This window comes from Equus asinus, chromosome 13 (genome assembly GCF_041296235.1).
Source record: "Equus asinus isolate D_3611 breed Donkey chromosome 13, EquAss-T2T_v2, whole genome shotgun sequence".
NCBI lineage: Eukaryota > Metazoa > Chordata > Mammalia > Perissodactyla > Equidae > Equus > Equus asinus.
Window position 1 is genome coordinate 9310983 of NC_091802.1, and position 24690 is coordinate 9335672.

Here is a 24690-nt window from a genome sequence, read left to right on the forward strand (position 1 = left end):
CACACTGTCACGCGGGCCTCAGTGTGGAAGAGTGTGGAACTGCCTTTCTCACTGCACTGGCCCCTCTGCCACTTTGTTCCCACATCACCTGTAAATGCTTACGTGCCTCATAACTTGGCAGTAATGACCAAAACAACGTCTTTCTTCCACCTATTGAAAAATCTAGCCAGAGCAGGTCAAAAGGCTGTCTTTAAATTCCCATCAAATCCTGTTGAGAACATTATTAAAATGTTCCCTCTTCCGGAGAATCATTGCCCACATTTTTCAGATGCCTGATAAAGAAAACGGACATGTAAGAAAGTAAAATGATGTGCCTGTGATAACAAAGCAGGTGAGCAGTGGGCTAGGAAAGCCCTCTCAGAGGCTCGTCTCCTGCAAAACCCTTGATGAGGGCTTCAAACTACTCCAGGTAGAAGAGTGTTACCAGCAAGCATGCTGGACAGCGAGTCAGGTGACCAGGTCTAGACTGCTGAGTGATTTGTGAAGTCTCTCTTCTATTCTTTGGATCTCAGTTGCTTTATTAGTAAGATAAGGAGTATGGATTGGTCCCTTAGAATAATAAAGTCCTGTGACCATTACAACCAGTATCTCCAGATACCTGCTTTCCTAAGACAACCTATTTCCATTAAATCGATTGAAATATAAGTGCAATAATACAGGAGTGGTTGCAAAACAAGGTATATTAAGCATTTTTGGTCTCAGTCCCAGACAGACAATGCTGACACAGAGAGATACAAATTTGCCACACAGACAAATTTTTTAAATTAAAAATTAGAATAGGAAACAATGTTCAGGTATTATTTGTAAGCACGATGTGAAATATATACCATGGGTAGCTGACGGAGGAGAAGTCATACATGCTGCATATTTAGACAGAGGAATGCCTTGTTTTCTAATATTTTCCTATGTTGAGTTTCATAGAAGAAACAGGATTTCACAAGCAATTTGTATGTTTTTTAAAAAATGAGAGAAGCAGGCCACCTCCACAAGGCAAGGCGATCCGGTTTTGGAACAAAAGTTTGAAGTGGGAGTGGTGTGATTTGACAACTAATAAGAGGCAGCTGGAGGAAACAAAAGACGTTGTCTATCTTTGGCTGCTCTTCATGAAGCAAGTGTTAATATTAAATTTCCAAGTATCTTTGAAAAAGCACAATAAATTGCAAAATAAACCACATCACGCTTTCTTGGGAGGAACTAACAATCTGTTTATAACTCTCTGGTAAAGAGCAGAAATTTCCCTTCCTAGGAGAATATCTACAATCGTGCAGGCAGTTGAAAAGACCTCACACAGGCAACTCAGCGAAACAGAAGAGCAGCAAGCAACAAAGTCCAGGCATTCCAGAACAGAGCTGTCTTGAAACAACACCTTACATTATTCCAAAGGCAGATCACTCTCAGACTGCCAGCGACTCAAATTATTTATAGGAGATTGATTCATATACTTAACCCAATGTGAGAGGAAATATTTCTAATTATATCCAAACATCTTTAATATGAGGAGAATTATGCTTGGAGCCCTTCATTGCCAAAAACATGATTTGCCAAATATGTTTTAGGAAAGAGGAGGAGGCTATGTGTTTTCCATATTTGATCCTATAAAAGTACCCTTGGAATGAGTATGACCTGTCTTTCCTCATAAAGCTTCAAGGTAAGTGTGTGTGAGGACGGCGCTCTGTCTGAAGGATGGTAAGGGATGTCTGGCTGGCTGCATGCATGCCACACATCCTGGCTCCCACTGCCCCTGGGAGCCCAGCCAGTGAAGCACCAACTTACTCTGTAGCAATTTTAATTAGATGTTTTAGTGTTTACAGTCAGTTCCTGGTTCTCAGTTAAGAATTATGATATTATCGGGAATGTTTAGAATTTAATCAGAAGAAATTTGCTCTTTTCTTACAGTTCTGACCCACTTCAAGGCCGCATCTCTAAGGTAAGATACCGATGTTTTTCTCATTCCTCTCAGGGTATAAGAAATCTTTTGCAGTGGTTTGGAGAGGGGTCAGGGAGTTATAAAATAAAAGCATTTCAATTCCATGGCCAATCATGCTCCTCTCAAAAAACTCTGAGGGGGCCTTTAGAAACTGGTTCTCATTAATGTATATCCTTTGCAATAAATGAAAATGCTTTCTCAGAGTCTTTAAGAGTTTTATCTACAATTTTTTCTATTTCCAGCATTGCAGATTATCTTTTAAATAATTGAATTATAACGTAATACATTTCAGAGTGTTATTATTTACTTATAGAGGAAATGTAAATTTCCTTTTACTCAGTATTATATAATATAAAAAACCTTGAGATGCTCTCTAAATTGATAAATAGAATGGACTGAATCCTTGTCTTAGAGAAGTGGTCGAAATCTGCATGTTGTTTCAATCTGTAAAACGAAAATTTACAAAATATGATGTTAAAAATGATTGTGAGCATTTTCACCAAGACACAGAATTTTAATTGTGTTATCCAAATCACTGTAGTTTGAATGGAAAATATGGAAAAGTTTAACCATGTGCTTTGAGTTTTCCTTGAAAAGGTATTTTATTGTTATAAAATAGATTACCTATGAATATTATTGAATGTTGGTTAAAACGACAACAGACGGATCTTGAAAAGAAAAACTTCTGCGAAATTTTTATGAGAATATTAGTAAAATAAAGCAAGAAAACACACGTAATAACATTTTATAATAAGTCTTTGAGCAATACGAAAGAGAGGTGAAGAAGCCGAGTTTGTCAAAATTACGATACCGGAACAAGAGCAATTGATGTATAATATACTTTTTTTAACAAAATAATGCAAGACAAGCTCCTCATATTCCTGCTTTCCTTTATTAGGTAGTCTTTGTAAATCACAAATCTATAATGAAAAGATTTTCACTATATATAAAATAGTTGCCCTATAACTTTAGCAACATATTTCTATTTTCTTTCAACTCATGAAGCCAGCTTTGAGCCCTTCCTTGTACCCAGCATGCGTTCTAAGAGGGGTGAAGGATGCTATAGAAGGAAAAGTGCTCCCTGCCTGCAAAATGCTTATAATCCAATTCGAATAGGAACTATAAATGAAAGAGCTGGAAAACATCTTGCCATCATTTCAGCTTTGTGTTTTGGATAAGCCAATGAAAGGCAGCTTATAAAGATTAATATACATAACAAATGAAACAGAAAAAGTAGCCAAGACATCACACAGTAGATGAGCCAGTAACATCTTTCCAAATCCATGATTAAGCATCTGTCAGCACTGGCACAGAACACAGAGACTGACATTTCACCTCCAGCCAAGCCTTGGAGGTAGCCATACCCAGTATGATGCTAAGCGCTCAACTGGTCAGTGAATAAAGAGTGTTTTGTTTTTTGTAATGTGAACCTAATGGTCCAGTTTCTGAATTTCTATAATATCTTTTCTTCCTCTGCTAGGCAGGGTCTTTGACTGGGCCTCCATCAATAACCCGCAGCCATGAGTTCAGACCAGGAAATGGCTATATTTGGGGAGGCTGCTCCTTACCTCCGAAAGTCTGAAAAGGAGCGAATTGAAGCCCAGAATAAGCCTTTCGATGCCAAGACATCAGTTTTTGTGGCTGACCCTAAGGAGTCCTTTGTGAAAGCAACAGTGCAGAGCAGGGAAGGAGGGAAGGTGACAGCCAAGACTGAAGCTGGAGCTGTGAGTAAAACGTCTGGAGATGATTCGATGGTGCCTCGTTTGTGGTTAGGTTAGCTGACACTTAGTTTTTGACCTGGCCTCTCTTATTTGACTTGACAGACAGTAACTGTGAAAGAAGACCAATGCTTCCCCATGAACCCTCCCAAATATGACAAGATCGAGGACATGGCCATGATGACTCACCTGCATGAGCCTGCTGTGCTGTACAACCTCAAAGAGCGCTACGCAGCCTGGATGATCTACGTGAGTTCATTCTCTCGGCCTTCTGCTCATGCAGGTGCTTAGTATTTGTGAAAAATTGTACATTATTAAGGTCCCCATGAAATAATTATATTCCTTTCTTTTCTTTTTTGGCAGACCTACTCAGGTCTTTTCTGTGTCACCGTCAACCCCTACAAGTGGTTGCCAGTGTACAACGCCGAGGTGGTGACGGCCTACCGAGGCAAAAAGCGCCAGGAGGCCCCGCCCCACATCTTCTCCATCTCTGACAACGCCTATCAGTTCATGCTGACTGGTGAGCGGCTCAACTGTTTTTATTACCACCTATAAACGCTAAATGTTAAAGCTAAAAAGACCCACAGAAATAATTGAATCCAATCCCCTCATAGAGAAGAGGTTACTAAACCACAGAGAGGTACATATTGTTAAAGTGAGGGCTAAAACTCAGTTCTCCTGATTCCACCACCATGATTTCACCAGATCATCTTACTGCTCCATCCCAATTAAGTTTAATTTGTTTACAGTCTCCTTGCTTGGAAATACATGATTTATTTTATATATTTGAGTAACAAGGGTAAGATTAAGTAACAACTGAATGATATTGTCTGTACAAAAGTGAAAAGTATGTGTTTAATCCTTTTAGCACCTAACAGTCTTAGTAATTATGAATTGGAAACTTTTAGAAGTATTGTTCTCTCCTTAAAAATGTCAAGGCCCATTTCAGGGATGACAACCTCTCTTTGAATGAAGATGGTATTTGGGGCTACATGCATACAAACAGAAACTATTTTCCTCCCTTAAAAGGATTTTGTTCTGATTGAGGCACCCTCCTCACCTGACCTTACTATGACCCTAAGCACACATTTGGGAAGGCAGATCAGACTCGGAGTTTCAGTCTGTGGCCATAAAACAGAGAGATGCGTGTGAGTGTGTGTGTGTGGCCAATTGATCCATTTAGAAACTAAATTTCAACCTTGGCTTGATTAATACTATTTTAACCTATTAAATTACACTCCAAACCCTTACCATATTATGCATTTCTCAATTATATGCATTAATCAACAGGAAGCCATGCCACTGAAATCTACAGATGACAACTAGAGAACATGTCTAGCTTTGGAAAGCACTGCTCTTTATTTTAAACCAGAAGGACACACTTCCTGTGGGGGCTTAAGGAATTTAAGAAATGACAACATGTTTCTTTTCCCCAACCTAAGAAGCTTTAGAATTAGACCATATATAACTTTACAATAATATACTGAAAAACTCCATTGAGAATGACACTTATCCTCAATGCCCTGAGTGTTTCCCTATAGGAAGTGTTGTTTGCATAACTGGTACATATGCTGACTGTCCACTGTTTTCCTTCTAGATCGGGAGAATCAGTCTATCTTAATCACGTACGTATTACTACTCTGAGACTTCTTAGTCTTTGATTCTCACTGGGAAAATGACAAACCAAAAGGAGAAATTAATTAATGCCCCCATCGATACTAAAGCAATGGCATGATCAGCCTGGAACTAGATGCTGTTTTCAGTTTACTGTAGGGTTTAGATTGCATCAGAATGTAAAACAACAACGTCCCAAATCACATCATCTGCTAGCCCAGTCTTGAAAGTTCCACAGAACCTTCCTGGGAGTGGGAGATGCAAACCCCTTCTCTGTGCACAGTCACACCTGGTACAGGGCAGTGAGCAACGTACAACGTTCTGAAGGCTGAGCAGTTTAGAACTCATAGCAGGGGTTCATTTTTAAGGCCTACTTGAGGGATGTCTGCTCCTTCAAAGCTGTAATTTGTGTCATGTCTTTAGTCAAAGGAAGCTGAAGAAGATTTGCATTGCTTCAGAGAGGTTTTTGCTAACTGTTTCATTTACTACACAGTTGTTGAGTGGCTGCTTTTCGGACCCCTCAAGCCCAGGCCTCAGCACCTATTACAGAGCCTGGCACATTTTAAGCACTCAAGAAATATGTGCTACATGACTAATGAACAAACTTGTCTACTTCTTGTCAGTGCAAAGCAACAGAAATAATAAGAGCTGTATGTAGGCTGAAGAGAAAGATCTAGGAGACTCTGACGACGACATACAAAGACAGCTGCATAGGGCAGTAAATGCTGATGGTGGAAGGAGTGTCACTTGTCGTAGAGCTCGCTTACTCACAAGTTTGCTCACTGTTTGGCAGTGGAGAATCTGGTGCCGGGAAGACTGTGAACACCAAGCGTGTCATCCAGTACTTTGCAACAATTGCAGTTACTGGGGAGAAGAAGAAGGAGGAACCTACTTCCGGCAAAATGCAGGTGGGTCTGACTGCCATGGCCTGACTCTGGGCTCTCAGGGAAGAAGCTCCCGAGCCCAGATGTGAGGTCTGCTCTTGCCTTTGCAGGGGACTCTGGAAGATCAGATCATCAGTGCCAACCCCCTACTGGAGGCCTTTGGCAACGCCAAGACCGTGAGGAATGATAACTCCTCTCGCTTTGTAAGTCTCTCGGTCACAGAGGTGTTTTCTCAGCCCTTAATGCCTGGGAAAGCAGGCCTGAATTATTATTTCAATCTCAGCTTTCTTGTGTGCTTCAAGTCTTGTATATAACATCATCTTTTTTACTTGCAAGGGTAAATTCATCAGGATCCACTTCGGTACCACAGGGAAACTGGCTTCTGCTGATATTGAAACATGTGAGTAACAGAACCTCCTAAACAGAATCCAAGAATGATGAATGATGGTTTGGAGGAACATTTGCAGCTCCTGCTGAGCCTGGAGCCTGTGAAACACCAGTCTGCTGACAAACATGTCCATGGTTATTGCCAGTCTTATCCACCGACCACAGTGTACTTAATCCACTTCAGTCATGAGCCTATGATTCTGTAAAAACTGCCAGGAGCTGTTGGGCTTATCTGAACATTCCAGCCTCAGAGTGAATTTCAAATTTTTCTGAGAAAAAACTAACACTAGGGGTAAATGGACCTATGGACTGAATATATGTGATTTCTTTCTAGTCTGACCCTTGAGGAATGGTGCTCTTAGTAGTTCTTCAATTATAAAGGGAAAACAGACCCTAAAGAGGGAAGGGTTATTAAGAATCAATTATATTCCCAATGCCAAGGATCATCTGTAGGAGAAATGAATATGTCTTGGGCCTGGCACGCTTTATTTCTTTGTAGGGGTGGTAAGAGCAACTGCAATGGTGTCTGTAGAGACATAATATGTGGAACCTTGTGGGAACATTCAGCTGAAATCCCAAAGGGCCAATGAGATTTAGCTAATGACCTCAAGCTCCAAAATCACTCCAAGAACTTTATACTTTTTCCCCCTAATCCAATGTCTCCTTTCCATTGCAGATCTTCTGGAGAAGTCTAGAGTTACCTTCCAGCTAAAGGCGGAAAGAAGCTACCACATTTTTTACCAGATCATGTCTAACAAGAAGCCAGATCTAATTGGTAAGAAAGAGTTTAAATTTATAAGCTAGAAGTTAACTGTTTTATTAACATCTTCTAATGTAAAACACATACCCTGAATTCTCTGTACCCAGAAATGCTCCTGATCACCACCAACCCATATGACTATGCCTTTGTCAGTCAAGGGGAGATCACAGTCCCCAGCATTGATGACCAAGAAGAGTTGATGGCCACAGATGTAAGTTACACATGCAGCTTTTTTAAAAATTCCTTTATGTTTGGGAAGGACAGTAACAACACATTGTATGTGTAGTTAAGGATATGGTATAAATTTTCCTAAATAGGTTACAGTTTTCTGGCCTAACTTTTGTCCTCTCGTCCCTCCCGGTAGAGTGCCATTGAGATCTTGGGCTTCACTTCTGATGAAAGAGTGTCCATCTATAAGCTCACAGGGGCAGTAATGCATTACGGGAACCTGAAATTCAAGCAGAAGCAGCGTGAGGAGCAAGCTGAGCCAGATGGCACTGAAGGTACCAAATAAACCTCCATCTGGGTTTAATGAGAGAACATAGGCAAAAAGCCAAGTCCAAACTCATGCCTCCTTTACAGCCGAGTTTCCCATGGACATATGCAAATTTATCCCCACATAGACTTTCCATGAAATTACTCACTCCAACTCTGCCCCAGTGAATTGTGAAGCCCACAGTAGGTCACCTTGGGTACCTGAATTGTGTCTCTGCAGTTGCTGACAAGGCTGCCTATCTTCAGGGTCTGAACTCTGCTGACCTGCTCAAAGCCCTCTGCTACCCCAGGGTCAAGGTCGGCAATGAGTTTGTCACCAAAGGCCAGACTGTAGAGCAGGTAAGTGCAGGACCTCAATGAATCACACACCTCCCAGGCCTTCATGGCATGTCCTTAATAAGCCCGACAATCATCACTCTGTCTATGAAGGTGTACAACGCAGTCGGTGCCCTGGCCAAAGCCGTCTACGATAAGATGTTCCTCTGGATGGTCGCCCGCATCAACCAGCAGCTGGACACCAAGCAGCCCAGGCAGTACTTCATCGGGGTCTTGGACATCGCTGGCTTTGAGATCTTTGACATGAGTTAGTAGAAACTTTGTGGCAGAAAATTACAAATCTTGCTGCAGAGGTCAATACTGGAAAAGGTCTATGAAAAATAGCTGCACTGTAAATTAAATTGACACATGAAATAAAACCAAAAGTCCATGAAAGGTCATGAACTTGGGGCTGAGATAGATCTGGACTCACATCCCACCTCTGTCATTTCCTACCTGTGTGAACTGAGATGACAGGAATGGTATCGAAGTGTGATGACACTTCCTAGCCAGCAGCAGCAGAAAAGACACAGGAGGGTAGAGGGGGTGGCTATAGGCACGACCTAGCCATACCATGCTAAGAGGGCAGTGAGGCTAACCAACGAAGAAAAGCTCCTTTCCAAGAGAAGCCTTTATTATCAGATGAATGTTAATTTGTATTTTCTACTTAGTTCAACAGCCTGGAGCAGCTGTGCATCAACTTCACCAACGAGAAACTGCAACAGTTTTTCAACCACCACATATTTGTGCTGGAGCAGGAGGAGTACAAGAAGGAAGGCATCGAGTGGGAGTTCATCGACTTCGGCATGGACCTGGCTGCCTGCATTGAGCTCATCGAGAAGGTTCGCTTGCTTTTTGAGATTGCAGAGTAAACTGCTGAACGGTACTTAAATTAAAAGTGTAAATCCTTGGTACAGACTATGGGAAAAGATTTCTACTTGTAAACAAAATCAGGAAAAATTCCTTCTTTTGCCAACTGTGAGGTGGGCATTCTGGTAAAAGGAGACTGAATCTTTTCTATAAAGTCCAGAACTCTATATTTCCCCACAGCTTGCAATGCAAGCCTTGTGTTTACAGCCACCTTTCCTTAAAAAAGAGCACTGATGAAAGTAGCTTTTACTTCTTATTTCTTTGCCATCCTCAGATTCATTATCACTGGCATTTGAAATATGAATTTCTAGTGTTCTAAAGCAGAGGCTCTCGAACTTCAGTTGTGCCCAACAATCACCACAAGCACTTAAAAAATTTGCAGATTTCCCTAATCTCGCCCCAGAAATACTTTTTGCTAAGTGGAGGATGGAGCCTTGGAATCCACATTTTTATCAAGTGATTCTGATGCAACCAGTTTGCACTCTTGGAGAAATATGGCTCTAAAGCCTTTGGGGCAAAGACCCCAACTCCACGAGGGCACGCCCTCCATTTATCCTACTCTCCATCAATCCCGGAGCCTGACACAGTGCCTGCATCCTGATAAGCACCCAGGAAATATTTGTTAAACGAACAACTTCTCACCAAAGGCATGAGTTTTCATTAACTATAAGGAATTCAAGGATGAATTTACTCAAATAGGATCCTAATGTTACATATTATTTCTACAAGCAGACCAAATGCTAATGGTTTTTGTTTCTTTTTATTCTTTCAGCCTATGGGCATCTTCTCCATCCTGGAAGAGGAGTGCATGTTCCCCAAGGCCACAGACACCTCCTTCAAGAACAAGCTGTATGAACAGCATCTTGGAAAGTCCAACAATTTCCAGAAGCCCAAACTGCCAAAGGCAAGGTTGAGGCCCACTTCTCGCAGGTGCACTATGCTGGCACCGTGGACTACAACATTACCGGCTGGCTTGACAAGAACAAGGACCCCCTGAATGAGACCGTGGTTGGGCTGTACCAGAAATCTGCAATGAAGACTCTGGCTTTCCTCTTCGCTGGGGGACAAGCAGGAGAGGTGGTCATTTTTAATGCCATTAATATGTTCCTAGAGTCACAAAATAGAAATATACTGTTCATCTGAGACAGATATAGTTATAGCAAAACCTAACAAGAAAATACTGGCCAATATGGTTCTAATGAAAGGAAGTATATTTAACAAGCTTGGTACAGTCTTAAGAGCTTAGACGTTCAGAGCTAAAATTGACACTCTAGATCATTTAGTACATGGCTTATTCCACCAACGAGGAAACAGAGACTCAGAGAGGTTAAGTGACTGCTCAGGGTCAAACAGCTATTTTCTACCATTTCAATAGTACTAGTTCCTTCAAGGATCCAGCTAAGCTGGAGGTGAGGAAATTCTTTGTCAGGGCACTAGTGCTTGAGCAACTGAAGTCTGTTCTCTTAAGTCCCCTAAGACCAGAGGTGCAGGCAACAGCATGGAAGCACAGGCAAAGAGGAAACAGGACTCCCGCGGGTCAGGAGGGGCTCGCCTACCTGGGACCAAGCAGGAAGCTTTACCTCCTCTGGGGGATGTGTGCACTAGGGAGGCCTTGCTACTCTGTCTCCTGGGCACTGCCTTCAGGGAACAGACTGCAGATTTGAGTAGAGGTGTCCCATGCCTCCCCCACACCTACGCTTTTCACTCACAGTTCCTATTTGCTATTGTCGTTGTTTTCCTCGATGCCTATAATGTGAGCCAATGCTTACATTTTCTTAATCCACAACTGAAGGAAGGAAGACACGGAAAGAAGAATAGGAAGCATACAAGTGAATGAGTGCAAATTTAAATTCCAAAGGAAATGTTGGCAGTCCTGCTGTCTATGGATAGTATTTAAAAGGCTGTTGCAAATAATTTTAATTTTTCTATTTTATTTTTCAGAAAGTGGTGGTGGAAAGAAAGGTGGCAAGAAAAAAGGTTCTTCTTTCCAGACAGTGTCAGCTCTTTTCAGGGTATGGTATATTCTTGAATTTCAAAGGATTACTTTTGTAAAAAAATTTTAACTTTATAAACTTTAACTTTATAAAATTTTTTAAAAAGAAATCTATGGTGAAACTGAAGAAAGCAGTGATGTACTAAAAAAATATGAAAAATTCCTTACAAGAAATTTAACAAAAAGAATACCCACGGTGTGTCTCTTCACAACAAACCTTAAGATAAACGAGAGATTTCCCCCTTTAAGCCCCAAATCTAAAAGATCTGGCATTGAACAAATTTCACGTGAAATCAAAACCTCTCTTAAAAGCAAGCACTGTATTCAGTTACATCTACTTCATACGACCAAAGTCTTAATGTACTTCTTCTCTGATTGGCAGTGCTTGAGAAACATAAACTGAGGGTGACTGGTTTTGTGTAATCCATCATTTCCTATCTGTACTCCATATGCATGATTTCTCTTGGTCATTGTGATTTGGTCTTCATTGAGATAGCTCATTAAAATGTGAAATGGGGGCACATTAACTATGCACATTGATAGGAACTCTCAAGATGCAAACAAATTATTTAAAAACTTTGCATGTGGATTTACAGGAGAATTTAAATAAGCTGATGACCAACTTGAGGAGCACTCACCCTCACTTTGTACGTTGTATCATCCCCAAAGAAACTAAAACTCCTGGTAAGGCACATCTCATATCCAGATAAGACTCCAGTGTGACTTTTCATTGGACTGTTATATAGAAAACATATCTCTTTTTTAGGGGCCGTGGAGCATGAACTTGTCCTGCACCAGCTGAGGTGCAATGGTGTGCTGGAAGGCATCCGCATCTGCAGGAAGGGATTCCCAAGCAGGATCCTTTACGCAGACTTCAAACAGAGGTTAGTGTCTCATTATTTTTCCCTTTCAATGTGTTAGTTTACATAAAAATCACCACATAGTTCAAACATTTTTTAACTTTTCCTCGAAAAATGAAATGCAATTATTTGAAAGGTGATCATTTAAAAAAAGGCTTGATTTATATTATCACAAGTTTTTCACCATATCTTCCCAGGTTTTACTGAGAAGCACTGTAAAAGCACTGGTTGTTTTAATGAAGTTTTTCCTCCAAAACTCAATCTATCCTTTTTTCAATGATAGCTACCAAGAGTTCCACCTTTTTTTTCAGTGAAAAAAAAACATATTTTTATATTTTTTTATTCTGACAGATACAAGGTTCTAAATGCAAGTGCTACCCCAGAGGGTCAGTTCATTGACAGCAAGAAAGCTTCTGAGAAACTTCTAGGGTCTATTGACATTGACCACACCCAGTACAAATTTGGTCACACCAAGGTACCACCAACCCAAATTTCTATCATAATTTCATCATCTTTAGCCTTTCTCAGGAGTGGAAATAACATATTTAACTTGTTCTTTGGCAAGGTTTTCTTTAAAGCTGGACTGTTGGGAACTCTAGAGGAGATGCGAGATGAAAAGCTGGCTCAACTCATCACACGCACTCAAGCCATGTGTAGAGGGTACCTGATGAGGGTGGAGTTCAAGAAAATGATGGAGAGGAGGTGAGGGACCAAGTATAAGATCTTCTTCCCCGCATTTTCATAGTTGCATCCAATGCAGTCATTACTTTTGTTGAGGGATGGTCACTTTTCACCTTCTTGTTCATTTGTATCTTTTTTCCTTTCCTACAGAGAGTCCATCTTCTGCATCCAGTACAATGTCCGTGCCTTCATGAATGTGAAGCACTGGCCCTGGATGAAGCTGTATTTCAAGATCAAGCCCCTCCTCAAGAGTGCAGAGACAGAGAAAGAGATGGCCAACATGAAGGAAGAATTCGAGAAGACCAAAGAAGAGCTGGCTAAGTCAGAGGCAAAAAGGAAAGAACTTGAAGAGAAAATGGTAGCTCTGACGCAAGAGAAAAATGACTTACAGCTCCAAGTTCAATCTGTGAGTATTACATATTGTACAATCACTATCTGACGGGATGTGAGAATTTTTTAATTTAAGGTTTATAAATAAATAGCTTCCATTGAAACATTTGTTGGAATTGTTTGCCTTTCAAAAATACTAAGACTCAGACCTAAAGAGGCAATAGATGCAAAGTCACCAATTACGTTGCATATGTTCAACGCACGTTCACACATAGTTTGGTCATCAGTGAGCAAAGTCACAAAAATATCCACAGACCATTTCCTTTCTTTATAAAACCTTCTATTAGATTAGACTGTTCTCTCCTTAGTGAATATTTTTGTGCATAAAATAGAAGTTATGTCATTTTCACCAGGGCAGAAAAGGGCTAAATTAATCCCCCCTCAAATGCAAGAAAACTGAGTCCTAGCATGAATAAGTGACTTTTCCAAAGTAGCAAAGGTATATATTTTGCCAAAAGGCTAGTCTTCCTGGTTTGACCTTCCACACATGAATATTTGGAGGAAATCTGTTATTATACTTAATCAGTAGATTAAAATTACTAACATTTTGTCCACTGGATTTTTAAAAGTTGTCAAGTTAGTTGGCGAACGTATGGACTGAACCGGTTGAGTCATTGCAGTTTCCACCTTTTCATAAGTTTTTGTGTGTTTGCAGATAGAGCTTAGACAAATGAAAGTGCTTAATTTCCCCCTTTAGGAAGCAGATAGTTTGGCTGATGCAGAGGAAAGATGTGACCAGCTGATTAAAACCAAAATCCAGCTGGAGGCCAAAATCAAGGAGGCGACTGAGAGAGCTGAGGATGAGGAAGAGATCAACGCTGAGCTGACAGCCAAGAAGAGGAAACTGGAGGACGAATGCTCAGAGCTCAAGAAGGACATTGATGACCTTGAGCTGACACTGGCCAAGGTTGACAAGGAGAAACATGCCACAGAAAATAAGGTATGAATCATAATCTGCTCCATCATATAGAGGTTCTGCCATCCAACAAAGCTGCTTTATTGCTGAGACCATTTCTTCTTAATTTTCCAAGGTGAAAAACCTCACAGAGGAGATGGCAGGCCTGGACGAAACCATCGCTAAGCTGACCAAGGAGACGAAGGCCCTCCAAGAGGCCCACCAGCAGACCCTGGATGACCTGCAGGCAGAAGAGGACAAAGTCAACACTCTGACCAAAGCTAAAACCAAGCTAGAGCAGCAAGTGGATGATGTAAGTGTGAGAAGCACGGTGTTTCCTCTTAGGACAAAATGAACTACTGTGACATGCAACTGTCAATGATGTTCATAAGCCTTTAACTGCTGATGTGAAACTAATACTTAAAGTTCTCATCGGGGCCGGCCCGGTGGCGCAGCGATTAAGTTCGCACGTTCCGCTTCTCGGCAGCCCGGGATTCGCTGGTTCGGATCCCGGGTGCGGACATGGCACTGCTTGGCAGCCATGCTGTGGTAGGCGTCCCACGTATAAACTAGAGGAAGACGGGCACGGATGTTAGCTCAGAGCCAGGTTTCCTCAGCAAAAAGAGGAGGACTGGCAGTAGTTAGCTGAGGGCTAATCTTCCTCCAAAAAAAAACAAAAAACAAAAAATAAATAAATAAATAAAGTTCTCATGCTATTTGGTGTATCTTTTAAAATTCTCTGTGTATCTTTGCGGGCTAGTAACATATGGTTCAGTGCTTAAGAACTAAAATAAATAAAATCTATTATAAATTTAGCTTGAAGGATCTCTGGAACAAGAAAAGAAACTGCGCATGGACTTAGAAAGAGCCAAGAGAAAACTGGAGGGTGACCTAAAATTGGCCAAGAATCCACAATGGACATAGAAAATGACAAACAGCAACTTGATGAGAAACTCAAAAAGTGAGTATGATACAATTCAGTTGTAACCTGCTTGCTATCTGTCAATTCAAATTAAATATATGTTTTAAAGATCTCTAAAATATTACTTCATGGCCTATGGAAAAAAAAGCAAATAATCACATCTTAGACTTTCATATTTAATGAAAATGGTACATTATTGACTTGTCAACCATGCACTAATCACTCCCTCAACACCGGCAGTATAAAGACACTCGATTATACATAAAAGAAGACTGATGAAGAATTGACTGTGAGCTAATGTGTCACTCTACTAACAGGAAAGAGTTTGAAATGAGCAATCTGCAAAGCAAGATCGAAGATGAACAGGCCCTTGCGATGCAGCTGCAGAAGAAGATCAAGGAGTTACAAGTAAGTCACAACTTCCACTTTTTCTGGGCATTACAGGAATCAAAACTGCCATGAATTCACATGAATGTCGATATGTCACTCCCAGGCCCGCATTGAGGAGCTGGAGGAGGAAATCGAGGCAGAGCACGCCTCCCGGGCCAAAGCAGAGAAGCAGCGCTCCAACCTCTCCCGGGAACTGGAGGAGATCAGCGAGAGGCTCGAAGAAGCTGGTGGGGCGACTTCAGCCCAGATTGAGATGAACAAGAAGCGGGAGGCTGAGTTCCAGAAACTCCGCAGGGACCTGGAGGAGGCCACCCTGCAGCATGAAGCCACGGCGGCCGCTCTGCGGAAGAAGCACACGGACAGTGTGGCCGAGCTCGGGGAGCAGATAGACAACCTGCAGAGGGTCAAGCAGAAAATGGAGCAGGAGAAGAGTGAGCTGAAGATGGAGATCGATGACCTGGCGAGCAACATGGAGACTGTCTCCAAAGCCAAGGTCTTTATTAACTTGTCCCCTTCTCATCTTTATTTGCAACAATTCAAAATGGTCAATATCTATATGACTATATGATGTCTATATGGCGATATTTATATATGACCATATCTAACGTAACTGTACAAATTTTAGATGTTATCTCAAATTTTAAAATTACTCTTAATAGGCATTACTATATTAAATTGAATCATTTCAGCCTTCAAATATTATTTGTAGAATTCACTCTAAACTTTGTTACTATCACTGTGAAAGAATGCAGTTACGGAGAAAACATATAAAAACTATATAATTTTCACAATCATTTATTTATTCATTTAGCCAAAATTATGTGCCTCTACATCCAAGGCACTGAGCAGGGCTTTGAGGTAGATAGAAAAGTAAATAAAACTCAGCCCCTTTCCACAAGTAGTTACAGACCTTCAAATCCCAGAGATACAAACAGAAATATATCATCTTTTCCTGTTTTCTATTTCCCACCACAGGGAAACCTCGAGAAAATGTGCCGCACCCTAGAGGACCAGCTTAGTGAAGTGAAAACGAAGGAAGAGGAGCAGCAACGCTTAATCAATGACTCGTCAGCGCAGAAGGCACGTTTACAGACAGAATCAGGTCAGTAAATGAATATAAGCAGCCCGCAGAGAGGTGGAGAATGAAAGGCGAGCCGCCACCTGTGTTTACCTATCAAACGCAAACCACTTCTCGGGCCATGTACACCCATTTATCATTGATTAGTTATTCCTTCATCTTTTTATTGTGAGATGGTGAAAAGAACAATTTAAGCTATAATTGGAAAAAAATTAAGCTCCCTGAACTGAGGAGAGTTTTGTTGCCTCAGGATTACTCAAAAAAAATGCCCAAATCCTAAAATATCAAAGAAAGTTCACACTTTTTTGAAAAAGCAAGAAATAACCTTCTCAACAGCACCAGAGCTCTTCACTTATTCTTTTCATCATGTGAAATAAAAGAGTTCTAATGTTATTTCATTCTTTAAATTGTTCTTCACCTAGACAACAGAACTGAATCACTCATGTTTTGTCTTTCACAGGTGAATTTTCACGACAGCTAGATGAGAAAGATGCTCTGGTTTCTCAGCTATCCCGAGGCAAACAAGCATTTACACAACAGATTGAGGAATTAAAGAGGCAGCTAGAAGAGGAGTCTAAGGTGAGAATTTCCTGTTGATACTTTCAATCACTTGAGCTTTGCAGCATGACATACCTATTGAACTTCACATAGAGAATATCAATGATGAGTACGTAAACTTACATTGCACACTTTTTGCTTGGTCCAGGCCAAGAGTGCTCTGGCCCATGCCCTGCAGTCAGCCCGCCATGACTGTGACCTGCTGCGGGAACAGTATGAGGAGGAGCAGGAAGCCAAGGCTGAGCTGCAGAGGTCAATGTCTAAGGCCAACAGTGAGGTTGCCCAATGGAGGACCAAATACGAGACGGATGCCATCCAGCGCACAGAGGAGCTGGAGGAGGCCAAGTATGAGCTCTTAGTGAGGAGGGCAGAAAGAAATAAAAAGTTAAAAAACAGAACATGGGAGGCCAGCCTGGTGGCATAGTTGTTAAGTTCGGGCACTCCGCTTCAGTGGCTGGGGGTTCACAGGTTCGGATCCCAGGGGCAGACGTAGTACTGCTCGTCAAACCATGCTTTGGTGGCATCTCACATAAAATAAAGGAAGATTGCCACAGATGTTAGCTCAGTGACAATCTTCCTTAAGCAAAAAAAGAGGAGGATTGGCAACAGATGTTGGCTCAGAGCCAATCTTCCTCACCCCTCCCCCCAGAAAAAAACAGCAAAGGCAAAATAAAAGACAGAATAATCGAGGCATGGAGATAAGTACAGGATTTCATCCTATTTTATTGTATTCCCACTCTACAATCAAATATATTCAAATACAATCAAATATACTCTAATTAAGTATATTCTCCTTCTTACAGCCCAGTGTATGCCTATTGGAGAATGGGCCAAGACCAGAGCCCTCCTCCCCTTCTGGTCTCTTACAAATGTGTCTTAAATTTCTTTCCACCAAAATGAATTGATAATTATCAGCATACCCTTTATGAATTAAGTAGAACTAATTTCATTTAATATAAGGAAAAATGGAGACTATCTGGCACATTATTATGAATATTTTAATTAACGATAATCAGTTTATTCCTACCTGGAGTATTGGAAGTCCAGAATAAAACTATCATACTCTGTCATCATTTAACTAACAACCAGTATCAATGAACTTATTCACTAATAATACACTTTTTGTGGAATAAAACTCATGGGAGTTACACATCGAAGGAAAATAACCATTATCTTCCCTGTGAAGGAAGCTTCCCTAAATTTGATTTATCTCAGTAGTTGTTAGAATGAAACAGAATGAGAGGGTTTGGCAAGCATGTGCAGAGGGAGCACTCTGGATAAGCGTGTGGGCTGGAGAGGTCATGAATTAGGTGGGGTGGGGAAGAGAGCAGTAAGACTTTGGATGATATGTGGGAAGTGTAATAATAATGGAATAATATTTATTGTCTGGGGTGACCAAACCCAGAAAGTAACTGACTACTTCTATGACCTTGGACCCGTCATTCTGGGCCACAGTTTCCTCTTTGTAAAGAGGACTATACTAGAAAATGTTTAAGGATCCTATTCAATGCTAACATTCTTTGAAGATATGCCTCCTGTTCCTGGCTGTGACTTCTTCCTCACTCTCACATCCTCACATCCTCACATTGCTCACTCAGCTAAAGTGCGTACTCATAATCAATCTCTCTCTCACACACACACCACCACCACCACACACACAAAAAATGGCCTCAACAATATATTTGACAACTCCTGAGATATAAATAAGAATTCACTAGAGAAAATAGAATTCTAGAACAGATAAAATGGCTACTGAGAAGATATTTTAGAAAATCTTAACTTGTGGACATAGGAGCAAAAACTCTTGGGGAAAGCATGCTTTCCTAGTCAGCAGCTTTCTAAAGTTCACTGTGGTAACTTTGAATCCACTCTTGGTCACTCACACTGACCAACTTTTCAGGAAGAAGCTGGCCCAGTGTCTGCAGGATGGTGAGGAACATGTGGAAGCCGTGAATTCCAAATGCGCCTCTCTAGAAAAGACAAAGCAGCGGCTCCAGAATGAAGTGGAGGACCTCATGATTGACGTGGAGAGATCTAATGCCGCCTGCGCAGCCCTCGATAAGAAGCAAAGGAACTTTGACAAGGTGGTCCACAGTGACCAGCTTCCTATGGGGAAACTGGCATGATTCTTGGTTATAGAAGCTTAGTTCTGATGTCCTTCCAGGTCCTATCAGAATGGAAACAGAAAAATGAAGAAACTCAGGCTGAACTGGAGGCCTCCCAGAAGGAGTCCCGTTCTCTCAGCACTGAGCTGTTCAAGGTGAAGAATGGCTACGAGGAATCCCTGGACCAACTTGAAACGCTAAAGCGAGAGAATAAGAACTTGCAGCGTGAGTCTTTGTAATCATTCTATTTCAAAAATGGTATGGAGGGATCTTTTCAATTTTTCCTTTTTCTCGACTGAATTTGGTATTTTATTATTAAACCATAGAGGAGATTTCTGACCTGACCGAGCAAATTGCAGAGGGAGGAAAGCATAGCCATGAATTGGAGAAAGTGAAGAAACAAATAGATCAAGAGAAGAACGAACTACAGGCTGCCCTAGAGGAGGCAGAGGTACGTGTTCCGTTTACTCAGCTACACATCATAAATAAATGGAAAAATTAATAGCAACTCAGGTGTATTGTGTTGCAAGCCTTTAAGGGATAACTCATGTAATTCAGTGAGAAATACTGAATTGTACCTTGGAAATGCAGAATAGGCAAAATTAAAATGTATGAAACTTCATGAGTTTTTTTAATACCTTCTTGGACAAATCACCATAATGTGCAAAAGGAAAAAAAGCTCTTTAGTTAACTTCAGTGTTGCTTTTTTGAAAGGCATCTCTTGAGCATGAAGAAGGCAAAATCCTTCACATTCAACTTGAGTTAAATCAGGTGACATCTGAGATTGACCGGAAAATTTCTGAAAAAGATGAAGAAATCGATCAGCTAAAGAGGAACCATCTCAGAGTTGTGGAATCGATGCAGAGCACCCTAGATGCTGAGATCAGAAGCAGAAATGATGCCCTGAGGATCAAGAAGAAGATGGAGGGAGACCTTAATGAAATGGAAATTCAGCTGAACCACACCAACTGCCAGGCTACTGAGGCAATGAGGAGTCTTAGAAACACACAAGGAATACTGAAGGTACATTGGACAAACACACACGATGTCACACAGTCTGTGTGTAATTGTGTAACTCCAATTTTAAATTTTAGGAGGGCTATTTGCCATAAATCATCTAAGTAATATGGTAATCAGTTGAAAATTTTATGTACATAGCTGAAAAATAGCTTAACTCTGGAAAGCCCAGGACAGAGTTTATACTTTCAAGTGAAGAGAAGTGGGGTGGGGAGACAAAGGAAGTGATGAAAGAGGCCACTGCACAGATCTCTCCATTTATGTGGACTTCATTTGTTTGATGTATATAAATATCTATTTATAATATAACCTATTTATATATAATCTATTTATAATATATAAATATCTATAAAATACATATATCTATATTTGTTTAATATATAAATATATATAATAACGCCATTAGACTAGCTCATCTCTAAGGATACTTTCCTGATCCAAAATTTTGTAGTTTTAGCCATGGTATTCTTTTATGATTCAGGATCTAAAATAATATAACATCATGTTCTTTTGAGTAGAACTGCTATCCTGGGCTACAAAAAATTTGTCATTAAAGGGACTTGCAAGTTTTTCCTATCTAATCATACTCTAAGTTATTAAGATCAACATGTGTCCATGACCCTAAATTTGCATTTGCTTTAATTGGAGCATGAGTAAGAGTCATTTTCTCTTTCTGTGTAGGACACTCAGCTACATTTGGATGATGCCATCAGAGGCCAAGATGATCTTAAAGAACAACTGGCAATGGTTGAGCGCAGAGCTAACCTGATGCAGGCAGAGATTGAAGAGCTGAGGGCATCCCTGGAACAGACTGAGAGGAGCAGGAGAGTGGCAGAGCAAGAGCTTCTGGATGCTAGTGAGCATGTGCAACTCTTACACACCCAGGTGAGGTTCAGGACTATGGTTGAGCAAATGCACTCCCTGTAGTTGAAGACAATTTGACAGGATAAGCTTGTTATAAAGTAAGGAGTAATCTTGGCAAGGGTCCCTTGCTGAAGTTCTGGAAAATGTACATCAGGAAGTACATACTGAGGCCTAGCTGATTCACAAGTATATTTATGGACTGACATAATCATGTTGATTTGAAATAATTTAGAGTTCTAGGAACTTTTGTAAAAAAGCACAAAGACCCCCTACTAATAACTATATACATAACATTGGTGGCCATCTTGTCTTTTGCAACTCTAAGCTGCAAATAGCTAAGCGAATAAAATACAGGAGAAAGAATAAGCCACAGGTAATAATTACATATTGTGTATGCACATAAAGCTAACTTCATGGGATATAAAAAGAAGCTCTTATGTTCGAATTCATAGAGGCCATCATTACTGCTAGTCAGCATTTGTCGTTTACAATGGACTTGTTAAATAAATGGTGGCATAGCCTCACAGTGGCGAAAATACAGCCATTTGTTGCCATGGAAAGATGTTCACAACACAGTAAGTAAAAAAAGCAACTTAAAAATGATATATAAAGTATGATCCTCTCTGTTAAAAATATACAGGAAACATCTAGAAGGACAAAGAAAAGTGTTACCAATGATTACCTCTGGGTGGTGAGAGTACAATAATTATTGTCTCTTTTTTTACAAATTTGCATGTTCTACTATTTTTTTATAATAAACATATATTAACGTATACTTTTTAAAGTTATAATATATGGAAATAGCCATCATGAAAAAGTTAAAATCAGATACTACAAATAATTTTAAAATCAAGTTAAAATGTAGCAGTTTTCTTTTTCATTATTAGTATCCTTGAATTGACTGAATATTTCAAATCCTGTCAACTTTCCAAAAATGAAAGACTCTTGGCTTGTTTTTGTATCAATAATGATGCTATTTATCCACTTAAAATAGAGAGCCAAGAAATGTAAATAAACAACCAAAAATTAATAATCCATTTTTCACAAGCCGTGGGGTGCCACATAGTGAAGCACTTTAAATATTTTCTTTGGGTAGGGTTTATGCTTTATACTTACAAGCAGACACTGACAACAGTCAAATGTGTTTGGTATTAAAAATTAAATTTTATCTGGAAGAATTTAAGAGAACTTTTATTAACAGAGATATGGGTAGAAGGAAAAGAAGGCATATACTTAGAATCAACTTTTGACTTGGTTTTTATTCTGAATTATTTCTAACGATCAATAATTTATGCCTGTGTACACTAGTAAAAATGAAAATGTAAATAGTTATAATGAAATTTGCTTTTCTTCTTTTTTATTAACTTGAAACAGAATACCAGCTTAATCAACACCAAGAAGAAGCTGGAGACAGACATTTCCCAGCTGCAGGGAGAGGTGGAGGACATTGTCCAGGAAGCTCGCAATGCAGAAGAGAAGGCCAAGAAGGCCATCACTGATGTGAGCAGAGGGCAACACAGTGGTGGTCAAACTTGAATCTTGATGTGCTATCTCAGCTGCCTCAACTGATCTTGTTTTATTGTGAATTAGGCGGCCATGATGGCTGAGGAGCTGAAGAAGGAGCAGGACACCAGCGCCCACCTGGAGCGGATGAAGAAGAACCTGGAGCAGACGGTGAAGGACCTGCAGCAGCGTCTGGATGAGGCCGAGCAGCTGGCCCTGAAGGGTGGGAAGAAGCAGATCCAGAAACTGGAGGCCAGGGTGGGTCTCCACCACTTCACTCAATTCCTGGCCTGTTCACGCAGCTAGTTACAGCCAATTGTTAAACTCCTTTGTTCTCTTCCAGGTGAGGGAGCTTGAAAATGAGGTTGAAAGTGAACAGAAGCGCAATGTTGAGGCTGTCAAGGGTCTGCGCAAACATGAGAGAAAGAGTAAAGGAACTCACTTACCAGGTGACCAGCCTTTTAGGTTTTCCATATTTTATTTTCACGAGTTTTCGAATAATGACAGTATCTATTTGCTACCTCTTTCATTTCAGACTGAGGAGGACCGTAAGAATGTTCTCAGGCTGCAGGACTTGGTGGACAAATTACAAACCAAAGTTAAAGCTTATAAGAGACAAGCTGAAGAGGCTGTATCTTCACAGAGAGTATTTCAAATACTGTCAAATTCCCAAAAATGAAAGATTCTTGGCTCATTTTTGTATCAATAATGATGCTATTTATGCACTTAAAATATAGAGCCAACAAATGTAAATAAGCAACCAAAAATTAATAATCCATTTTTCATGAGCCATGTGGTGGCACATGGTAGAGCACCTTAAATATTCTTGGGGTAGGGCTTGTGCTTTATACTTACAAGCAGACACTAACAATAATCAAGTATGTTTGGTATTAAAAATTAAGGTTCAGGAGCAGGTCTAGGTTTTGTGCAGTCTGAAGTTTCTAGAATTTAAGAGGCTTTCTTTAAGGCAAAGAACACAAAATTGGGAATACAAAATTAGGTATGAAAATGAATATTTATTTAGAATGAAAAATGTTACTACTAATTACTGGAGCCTTAGAGATTCAGGTTCATTTCTTCTGAGACCTCTTTAAGCAATTTTCCAGACACGTTAGTCCAGAAATGCTTCTTGGTACAACCCACTTCCCTCCCTATCTAGAACACTCTACAACTCCCAGCAATTCCCAGCACTCATAGGGGCTGTGCAAATGAGGGCTCTGATGTCCAAGTCTTATTTAACTTCATAATAAATCCATCTCAGAACATTTCTTTTTCATTTGGCTGCAGCTATCTTTCTCATCCTGTTAATTCTGAAAACTTCCTTAAGGTTTTTCTTTTGCTTTCTCATTCATGAAGCAAACCTCGTAGCTACTTCTAGTAACAAAGGCAATAAGAACCAGAAAATGTCAAGTTTTCCTGTTCTCTCAAATGCATTTCTTTTCTCAGGAGGAACGGTCTAACGTCAACCTCTCCAAATTCCACAAGCTCCAGCATGAGCTGGAGGAGGCCAAGGAACGGGCTGACTTTGCCGAGTCCCAGGTCAATAAGCTGCGGGTGAAGAGCCGGGAGGTTCACACAAAAGTCATTAGTGAAGAGTAATTTATCCAAATGCTAAAAGTGACCAAAGAAATGCACAAAATGTGAAGTTCTTTGTCACTGTCATATGTCACTGTAATGTCAAGGAAATAAAATCTGCAGAGAATTTTGCAATCTAAAAATACACGTGTCTCTTAATTACAAGCTCCATAGTGCTATTAGAACTAATTCAGTTATTCAGCATTTGTTAAGCCCCTACTGCGTGCAGAGATGATGACAGAAATGGATGTGGTCAGTGAACCAACTTTAACAGAAGGCAAAAGAAATGAAGTGCTCTGAGAAAACACAAAGATGGTTAATGCACGCTCAATTCCATTCAACCAGTTTTACTGAGTACCAAGTGTGTGCCTGTACAGAAATGGGCACCAAGCATATGACAATCATCCCTGCCACTGAGGAGCTCAAGCCAGCATGAGAGACAGCAATTCAAACAGATTATGGTACAACATGCATATTCTGACAGAAGTATGACAACAAAGTGGGGCAATAAAACAGAGTGGGCTGCTCACCTAAGCAGTCCAGAAAGGATTTTCTAAGGAGACTGTGAGCAAGCTCCTAAAAGATTAGTAGATAGTTATCAGGTGAAAAAGAAAAGGAGATGATCATTCTAAGACGATAAAACAAGCATGAGATTTCAGAAGAGTTTAAGCATGGGCTCCATGAGCGAAAGACATCAGATGAAGCCAGAGACAGAAGTTAAGACCTACTGTGAAGGGTCTAGCCTCATAGGCAGTGTTGAGGAATTAGGACATGCCTCCAACTGGTGAGACTTCACAAGGAGGGGAGTCGACACAATTCTGGCAGTATTATGGAGGATGGAGTCGGATGGGAAGACCAGAGCCTGGGAAGACTGTTAAGGCTATTAAAA

At 40.5% G+C, this 24690-nt stretch overlaps 1 pseudogene; it reads left to right on the forward strand.

Moving 5' to 3' along the window:
- The first annotated feature begins 1525 nt into the window (after positions 1-1525).
- On the forward strand, positions 1526-23933 carry LOC106845761 (myosin-4-like; annotated as a pseudogene).
- The last annotated feature ends 757 nt before the right edge of the window (positions 23934-24690 follow it).